The sequence below is a fragment of the Bactrocera neohumeralis genome, chromosome 5, assembly GCF_024586455.1.
Source record: "Bactrocera neohumeralis isolate Rockhampton chromosome 5, APGP_CSIRO_Bneo_wtdbg2-racon-allhic-juicebox.fasta_v2, whole genome shotgun sequence".
In the NCBI taxonomy this organism is placed as follows: domain Eukaryota; kingdom Metazoa; phylum Arthropoda; class Insecta; order Diptera; family Tephritidae; genus Bactrocera; species Bactrocera neohumeralis.
Window position 1 is genome coordinate 63125923 of NC_065922.1, and position 10723 is coordinate 63136645.

Here is a 10723-nt window from a genome sequence, read left to right on the forward strand (position 1 = left end):
TATCGGTCAAAGTATGGGATATACCAATGGGATATGAAATTCTGAGAGTATCTTTTCCTCATAATAGTATATCTGTCTATCAAAAATGGTTTGAATCGGGTTAATACTTTCCTGAGCCCCCTTATGTGAGTGAATAAGGAGTGTGTTTTATTCATAACTGTGTAGCTTTGTACCCAAAATAGATAAAATTGGGCGAAAACTTGACCTAGCCCCCATATAACTGATATCAGGATTCTAGAATACCCGGCTGACTTTACTCCATATGATTGGTGAGGTACTTCATGAAAACCAGAGAACGTTTTTTTTAGAATGTGGCATATTAATAGTATGTGGTGTGTGGTATGGGCAAAACTAGATAATATTTGGTCGATACTACCCCAACTGCCATATTAGATTAGATTGATAAATGAGGAATGCACCGCGACCTTAGGTCTATTGTGTCCTCTCCTAAATCACAAGGACTCACTTAGCCCCAGCATATTGATAAAGTTCAATATTCTGCCGGGTGCTACTGAGGCAATGCGATCCTTATCCGGAAACATGGATCCAACGGCCTTAAAGCTGCGTCTACAGACTGCTGTGCAGTCGATTAGCTGGTGTTCCGGTCTTTCAGGCTCCTATTCAGCTTGCTGTGGCCGGTGTAAAATGCGACCAGTAGCCTGAGTTTATAACTAGGGAGGTTAATTACAATTTTAAACCTGCTCTGGTTGTACTCCAAATTAGCAACTTGGCTTGTCGCATACCATACACTCGTTGCCAATGCTTTTCTCTGCCCACTCCTTCTTCCTTGCGGAGCAACTCCTTTAAGGTATGGGGACCCACCCCAGTGAAGGGTCCGGGTTCTACCATATTGATAGAGGGTGTGGAGCTGGCGAGCTCATCAGCCAGTTCGTTACCGGCTATACCACTGTGACTAGGCACCCAGATTAGGTGCACCTGGTTCCGTTCCGCTAGGCTGTTCAGCCGTTCTCTACACTCCTGCACTAGTAGCGATTTGATCTCGTAGGAGGAGATTGCTCTAAGTGCCGCTTGACTATCGCGATGGAGGTTTATCTCTATGTAGCGACTTATGGCAAAGACTTCTGTCTCGAAAATGCTCGGAAAACTTCCCATAGGTATGGAGAGCTTGGTGCGTGGACCCGCGATCCCTGCACCGATTCCCTCCGACGTTTTCGAGCCGTCGGTGTACCACCTCAACGTACTATTCCTCAGCATCAGCTCGAGAGCGGAGTCGTTCCACTCATCCTTGCTGCCGAGAGTAACCTTAAACTTCATCGTAAAGTTAACTGTTTTGGTAATGCTGTCCTTCGGGAGGAGACACATGTCTTTTTGAAGAGCATAAAGTGCATTCAGCGATTTTTACGATGAGTGAAATTATTCAATAAACAAGTTCCATTATATTTTGTGTGCGGTATCAAATTCCTGATACCGAAAAATTCAGAATGTTGGAAAAAGCCTTCGGCGATAATTCGTTGTCGCGTACAAATGTTTTTGAATGGTATAAATTATTCAAAGAAGGCCGAGAACACGTTGACGACGAACCACGTTCAGGACGACCATCAACATCAACTGATGATCAACATGTCAATAAAATAAAGCAATTGGTGCAATCTTTCCGGGATCGTTCGAATATCGGAAGGATCAGTGAAAACCATTTTGAAAGATTATTCGGGTCTAAGGAAAGTTGAAAGACGATTGTTTCCAAAATCTCTCATATTTTTTCGAAAAACAGTGGCGATAAGTCTTAGATCTATGCTTACAACCCGGAGCCGATGATCGTGGCAAAAGTGAGCCAAAGTCGAAAAAAACCTCTCCATCTAGTATTGTATATGCTTATATAAAATTGCTTGGATTCCGATCCTCTGGTTGACATTTTACACCTTAATTCCCCGGCATTGATTCTTGCAAGTTGCAAGTGTGGAAAATGTTCGGTTGGTCCCAAACTTAGCCCTACATTACTTGTTCTATCTGTTGTGTTTATACTCAGATCTTTTTGCCTCCAAAAAGTAAAAATTAAGACTTTTTAACGATTGACTTGAATTTACAGAAGGGAGATATATTTAACGCAACATGAGAGGAACTGCGACTGCATGGGCAGGCACAAAAATCAAACAATGCAATTAAAATCACTGTTAATACAAACAATTTTGGTTATAAACAGCTTTTAAAAGAAGGAAAATAAACAAACTTGACAATATTACAAACTTTTTTGACAAAATTTATGTCGACTATGTTACATTTTCAAATTCTTAAGCAAAAGTTGTGTGGCATAATTTATTTTGTATTCATGGTTTTCACGAAAAAACATGTTTTTAAGCGTTTTATCGATTCTGAGCAACGGCTGGAAGTGTTAAATTATTTCAAAACCATTCGCAAATCATCAACTACATGGACTGCACTCCAAATCGTTTAACGATGATGACAAATATTTCCCGACTACTTATCATACTATACATATTTTGTAACGTACCTAAGTAATAAGTTTCTTGAGAAGGGAAAAATATCAGCAGCAATTACGAAGCTTTAATAAAAACGTAACGAAATACTTATTTTGTAAAATTGTAAAAGTTAGTAGGCAATGCGCAAATGTTATACATAACCAACTTTTGTTATTTTTTTCAGCATAGTTTTAGGCGCTATATGTTGTAACATTTCTTCCCAATGAGTCCTATTGCGATAGAAGCATCCTTTGAGGAATGATGATTATATATTATAAAAGTGAATTGCTATTCGTTAGTCTCGCTAAAAGTCGAGAATTTAAAATGCTTATTGTAGTCCAGGTTTAAAAAGTAAGAAACTATGGAAAAACTGCGAGGACGATATTAATATGAAATAAGATTTTATTTGAGTGGACAACATAAATAGAAAAATAAGATTTTGAAGGTTATCATTTTTATCATTGTATTGAACTATTTTGATGATTGTAATTGATTCTTTAACATTATGGATTATAATTTTTTTCGCAAGAGGACACGCTTCAATATAACACAAACTGCATATAATGAATAGAATTGGAATGTTAAAAAATTGTTTTGGCTGCTTGGTTGGCTTATGTTTATATTTCAGTGATCTATCGAACGTCAACTGTATAAACTTTCGTTTTTCTTATTCTGTAACCATTAATAATCATTAATATCTGTGTCCGAATTCTCCCTGAACTACCAGAGTTGCTCAAGAACGATTCGCATGGACTTAGTATACGCCAGGATTCCGTTTTATCTTCATTGCCGTAGCAAATTCGGACATTGCAAATGTAATAACGACAGTTTCCCCTTGAAGCCGGTAGCTGAAACATAGGGATGACATGTCTGTGTTACTTTGTGTGCTTTTTCGAGTTTTCAAAATTCCAGAAATTCGCGGAAATTTACAATGGGACTTTGATCATTATAGAAGATATGCGTTTATTTAGAGCAAATAAATGATTTTCGTATTTGGGCTTGACAGCACCCAACATTTAAGCATGAGTTACAAAGAGAACAACAGTACGATACTGAAACAGTACGCATAACTGTTCCACAATTGAATGAACAACAGAGGATTGTGTACGATAGTTTAATACAAGCTGTGAACAGTGGATCTGGAAGGATTTACTTGCTTCATCTCTCGGAGGTTCTGGAAAAATATTCCTATTTTCTACTATTTTTTTGGCAAAGAGGTAGCCCTGTGTTGGTATCATCTGAAATAGCTGCCTTGAAATTACTGCTAAATATGCAAATCAACGAAACACCAATTTGCAACTTCGCCAAAAATGTTGCGAAATTTCTGCAGATATGCAAAATGATAATTTGAGACTATCCACAAGAGATCGCTGGAGGCTCTGGACAGGACTTTTAAATATTTATGTTGTCATGAAAAGGTCAGGAGATATTCGACAGATCATGCAAGATATTCCTCTATCAAATATTGCTGACTAACTAAGCCCTTACCTAAAATAATCTAATTTGTAATTAAACTCCCCCGGTAAATGTTACTTCAAACAAATGTATTTTGCTAAGTTGATAGTCCTGTCCTTAATTACTATGCCAAATATGAGTGCGATCTGTCAGCCGGTTTGTTTAGAGCAGCTGCTTAAGTGGCCACACCTCAGTAGTGCGTAGCGATTCTTACAATGGAGAAAAATATCGAACAAAGGGGATGCCTCAAATTTTGTATTTGCATGATCTGTCGAATATTTCGTGTGCGGAAAAGGCTTACGGTGATTCAGTTTTATTAAAAACACATGCCTATGAGTGATACAAAATCTTCAAAGACGGTCGAGAAATCGTTTAAGACATGCCTAGTTCTGGACGACCGTAGACATAAGAATTTCAATATTTTTCAATTCCGGCTACTTTTGGCCCGGATGTCACAGTGTAAAAATTATAAAAAATAAGAATTTAGTGTTTATCTTGGCCACCAAAGCGGCCGAGTCTTCTAGAGTGTTTATAATAATAAAGTGGAACGGAATAAAATGATAATGAATTTGAAACATCTTGCAACAAAAACTTTGCTAAAAATTCACAAGTTCTAATAAACCGATTTTCTTTTTTGTTTTGTTGTTTGCTGAGTCGATTTAGCCATGTCGGTATGTCTATCCGTCTGTCTGTATACACGCGTACTAGTTTTTGAGATATACCTCGGAAATTTTGCACACGTACTTTTCTCCCAAAGAAACTGCTCATTTGTCGGAACCTTCCACACAGAACAATTAAATATGTATGTCCTTTAGGGTGCTTCAAACAAAATTTTAAATTTTTTTTTCAACTCTTACCCCCTCAAATGTTAGTGCTTGACAAACAAAAAATCCTCCCTCAAGCCAGGCGCTGTAGCTTAACTTTAAGGGGTCGCTATTTTATTTTAGGTTCCCATACATTTAACGTAGGCATTTTCGTTTTTTCATTCAAACTAAAATTTCACCATCACATATTCAGAAAGTTCACTTTCCAAACTTTAAAAATTCCCGCGACATACTTATTATTCTCAGAAACTTTTTTTTTATTTTTATCGAAAAAATTCCAAATAATAAATCGCTATATTTAATCGCCTAATTGAAATAATCAAACTTTGTTTTGTTTGTCACTGTTTGGTGAAGATTTTGTGTTGGAAGCATACTTTTTTGAAAATGTGGCTGATCAGCCACTGCTTGATCGATATTTCGACATGATAACCCAGTTCTTTTGAAGACGGTGTCACCTGTCATACAGACTATGAAACACTTTTAGTACTGCGTGAGACTTTTCCAGATCGTGTACACTCTCGTTTAGGTAATGTGATTTAACACCACTAGATTTATTTATTTGTGTGGGGTTATTTAAAATCAAAGCTGTATTGAACAAGCCCACAACCACGCGTACTTCAAAGAAATTCAGCCACATTTATGCAAAAAGTCATGAAAAATTTCGATAAACGAGTAGGTATAGGTATGGAAAGCCGTTGTGGTTCTTTGTCCGAATTGTTATTCAATAAAAAACTATCTACTTTATGATTCAATAAAAAAATTACAATCGAAAGACTAAAAACTGTGGTTTTTATTTAATTTCAAACTTGCGTTACTTTACAGGTACCTTTACTATGTTTAATATGCAAAAAGTAAATTCGAACCGAAAAGCTGGGAAGTTAAAGCCAACGAAATATTGTACTCAGGGCCGGATTTAAATTTTTGCCGCCCTTGGGCACTGGAAAAAATGCCGCCCTGTCACTGAAATTTCACTGAAAATTATTTAGATTTGATATTATGCTTTTAAAAAATTTAAATATTTAACGTATTGCAAATAATTTATTATATATATAATACTTCAGTATAATATAAAAAATATAGGTTCTTGTTCTTAAAACTACAAATTTTGCACTGAGCTTGACTAATAATTGTATTACAATAATTTTTTTCACAGGCAAACACGCCTGACTTTTTGAATTGCAAATTGGTCGATTAAATCTTCACAATCTAAACGTTGAAGTGCATATGTATGTACATATGTACATCTGATTCGATGCATAGAATAGCTAAGCAATTGAGTCTATTTGCACTCATTGTAGAACGTAAGTAGTTTTTAACTCTTTTCAAACAAGAAAACGATCGTTCTGCTCTACAGTTTGTTACAGCTAAAGTAATAAATATTCGATATGCAATTTCTACGTTCGGAAACTCTGTATAAAGGTCGTTTGCACGCAAAAGTTTCAGAATATCAGAAGGTGAATTTGGTTCCATCTTTTTTTCAGTGCAATAAGCATGGAAATGCGCAAATTCGTCCTCCAATGAAGACTCAGAATCTGAAGAATAAACATTTTGTAAACGTTTAGCTCGGCTACGAATCTATCTAGTATCCAAATTGCCAAATTTAATAATAACTGAGAACTTTTCATGAATCTTTTCATATGCAACACATCTTTTTCGCAATTCAGAATCTAGATTGTCAAGAATGGCATTAAAAGTGTTGACTCTAAAGTGGTCTCGACCTGACAGTTGTACATCCCCATCCCGTGATTCATCAGCATGTAATTTTCTCTTTCTTTTTCTAGAAACTGTCGTTTTATATTCTTTTATCTCTGAAATATTTAAAGCAGTTTTTTCATAGATTTCGAATTCATTTCTCGTATCAGCAAAAACTTTGATCAAACCACGATAATCATCGATCACGTCAGCAATGCTACAATCAACTTTCTGCAATCTTTGACTAACAGCATTGAATCGTGAGAGTAAAAAATGCCAAAGTATCTGCATAAATGCTGTTTCAAGTCGCTCTAATTGAATTCGAAAACCTTTAGCTTCTTGTCTTGTAATTGCATTTTCTTCCATATTTTCTTCAATAATAATCAAAGTCTCGATTATTTCGTCGAAATGTTGATTAAGTACATGAACAGCTTCATAACGAGCTGACCATCTGGTTGCAGATAAAGATTGTAGCCTATTTCCCTAAATTTTCGACATCGTGAACCTCCTCTATAAATATACGTTCTCTGCTATTACTTTTATAAAATAATTTCGGTGTTTCACATCTGCCAGCTGTCAACTGACAGCTCACTTTTTTTTCTACTTTCCAAATTTTGCCGCCCAAGAAAATTTGCCGCCCTGGGCATTAGCCCCGACTGCCCCTAGTGTAAATTCAGTGAATAAAGTGATTGTACTAATGTATGTACTCGTATATATGTATATGTATAATATTGTATGTCAATCATGTGCAGTGCGTTCAAAAAATAACGCTTTCGTTTTCCAAAAGGTAGGTGGTTTCCATTGAGTACAGCGTTTGTTCTATGTTTCGGATCATAGCACTTTGGCTGACTTCAGTAAATCGTTTCTATTCAATTTAAGGGGTCAGTAGGGTAATCTTAAATTTTTTTTTTTTTTGCATTTTCTGTTCTATTATACCCTTAGAATTAATATAGAAACCCACTTTACCATTGGAAGGTTTCGAAAAAGGCCCAAAAATAATAATACCGCTCGACGTTCGGAGCGCTCATAGTGCACACCTCAAACTTTAAACACACACTCACACACACACTCTTTTAAACTGGCGTACATGATTCCGGTCGAACTACTCAACCGATTTGCTTAATTTGATCCAAACATGAGAAATCGTGTCCGCCAGTGAAAAACGCATCTCATTCACCCAGCTATTTCTCCGACAGATGTCATCAAAAAATTCCGAAAAAAATTGTTTATACACTCCACGATATACCTCATGATATGTGAAAAAAGTTGTATTGTGGTATAAAAAATTTTTATGAAAAAAAAATTTCAAAAAAGCAGTCCAGATTACCCTACTGACCCCTTAATTATTCTAATGGCGTTCAATGTTTTTGTGAATAATCTCAAAACTCCAAATCCGTAAGTAGAGAATCATCTGTCCGACCATCCGTCCATCCATGAAAGCTGTAACTTGAGTAAAAATGAAGATATCTTGCAACTTGGTACACATTTTCCTTGCCAAGAAAGTAAGGTTGGATTCGTGGATAGGCGAAATCGGACCACTGTCACGCCCACAAAACCCCAATAATCGAAGAAGTATAAAAGGCCACAACTAAGCACTAAATAAGATATAGAACTGTAATTTCGCAAAGGTGATCGCAGCAGCAAGAGGCGTCTGTCCAAAAATTGCACGATGGGCACAGTTTTAAATTCCACTTAAATCATTCCGTACAAGTTTACAAATCAAGAAGAAATTAATATAATAGGATAAAACTTTGCGCGAATAATAACTTTAGAGTAGGCCATCTTATGGCTAAAAACTGTTCAAACCCTAAGTACCGAATATTTGGACATCAGTACATATAGTTGACTTTTTACAGAAAATATCGGTCAATGTGTGCAATATATAATTGATATTCAAAGAGAATCCTTTCCTGATTGTAGTATGCATGTGCTACAAAGGGATTGAAACGGTTCAATACTTCCTTTAGCCCCCACATACCTAATATAAAGATTATCAATAATTTTTCTTATTTCACGAGACGACGTGAGACATTATATATCAAAGAAAAATAACAAAGTTGTATGCGTCAGTGATCGTATTTGAGCATGTGTTAATTTGCAAAAAGAAAAACAAGAAACAACGCTAACTTCGGTTCCACCACTAATATCCGAATAATTGCTTTGAAGAATGCATTATTATCGTATATGGGTATTTCCATGGTCGAGAACGCGACAGTCGTACGCCTTTGAAGTGCATAAACCAAAAGTAAAAAAATTAACAAAAAAAAATGTGTTGTTATTATTCGAAAGCTTTTCATTATCACTATGTATAGTACAAAAGGTAGGGGGTTTCGATTATTTGTTTCCAATTCATTAGCAATAAACATGGGATCAAGAACGCGACAACATATAGAAAAATGCAAGATTCTGCGAAACGCAACAATATATTTTAGAATGATTAATTTAAACTAAAAAGGACTAAAAAGGGCTTCTTTTGATACATTTCTTGTTGATATATTTTCATCGGTTTGTTTTTTTTTTACAAGCTTAAATCTAATTTAGCACGTGACATTTAGAACGCGACATATTTGCCTTCCATGATTCTAATGACGATTACTATAATAATTCTAATTCAAAAAATGAAATTGAAAACAAAAATTAAAATTCATATAAATAAATGAGAAATGTTTTTTTTTATGAAATATTTTTTTTCAATGAATATGCGGTTTGAGCTACTTTTAATTTCAAATGATCATCACAGGAGATCGAATGCAGTTTTCGGATGCCGGGAATATTTGGTATATCCTTCCATTTTTCCATTAAAGTTGGCGAACTCTCTTTAATTGCGCCATCACTAATATATGTACATACTATGAATACCAGTTATGTTCTCTTGTGCACATTGAAAGAAAGAAAATGCGTCACTTAGAATAATATTTTTTGTTTTTGCTATTTGCCAAATTTTTCTTTTTATAACCGCTCCAACTCCATCGACTGCACCTTTTCCATGCGAGGTTGCGAAATAGTTCCATTCAACTGTTTTGCAACCGAATTGAACCAAGAAATCAGGTAAACTCCATACAATAAATTTGTTTTTAAATTGGCTGCTACTTCCGTCCGAAAATAAGAATATATTTTGAAAATTGTCATGTTGATGTGTTATCTCCTGAACAATTTTTGCTATAAAAATATGGACATCGATTTAAACTATCGCTGATTACAGCTAATGACTTAGTTTTGTCGAACATCCACGCTACGCAAGTAAAAATCGTAACTTGCTTGTAGTTGAAGTGCGCGCTTTGTACTTCATTTTGGCAGATTAGTCTATAATTTTCTGCAAAATCAATTTGTAACACTAGATCCACGGGTCTTAAATTATTCTTCACGGATTCAAAATAATTTTGTTGGGATCCCTTAACAAAGAAGTGTTGTTTAAAAAGTGGTAGCTGCACTTCTAATTCATGGATAATTTCTGATAACGGAGCGACAGTGTAAGTTAATATAATTCTATCATCCACTTTCCTCCAATGTTGCCATTTAACATTTTCATTCATTTTAGATAAATATGCTACAGGAACGATATCATTTTTTAAATCCTTTGTACAGTTTTCGCAACCGTTTGTCATACAATTTTCATCCTCAATACTGCAACAAACAGTTTGTAAAAAACTTTGGAAGTTCCTAGGAACAGATTTTATGATTTTTGCGCAACCCTCTAACAAAAACCCGAAATTGGCATGATAAATGCATACACACATGTTATGTGGCGTTTTGCTCGACAGTTGGATATGCCGTGGCCGATATTGATAAAAGGTTGAAATGTTCACAGATTCTTCAATTATCTCGTTTTTATAAACCTCGTAGCTTCTGAAACGGTTATCAGCATAAAGCGCTTAGAAACAATTTCTCCATCGACCATGAGAGTATCCTTTCTGCCTGCAGACTGGACGCTAATATCTTCCCGATTGTAAAAGTCTTTGAATAACTTTATTTTTTTTGCTAGATCGTTTGGCAATGCATTTTTCACCTTCTTTAGTGGTTTTCCAAATGTTTGATTGCAGTTATAAGGTTCATCGCGTTTATTTTTTTCTTCAGCATTTTTTTTTTCTTTTCGCGCAACTTTTTCTGCCTTAACCGTAGATCGAGCTTTAAAAAAACTTCATAATTCCAGCTATGTATCTATTTTGATACATAATACAGTAAATAGGAAAAAAATAGTTATTACTTTAAAGTTTTAATTCATTTACTTTTATTGATAAATTTCAGGCAAATATAATTAAAATAATTACATGTTTATGTTTTATGTGTTGCAGCACGGCTTTTTACATAAGAAGC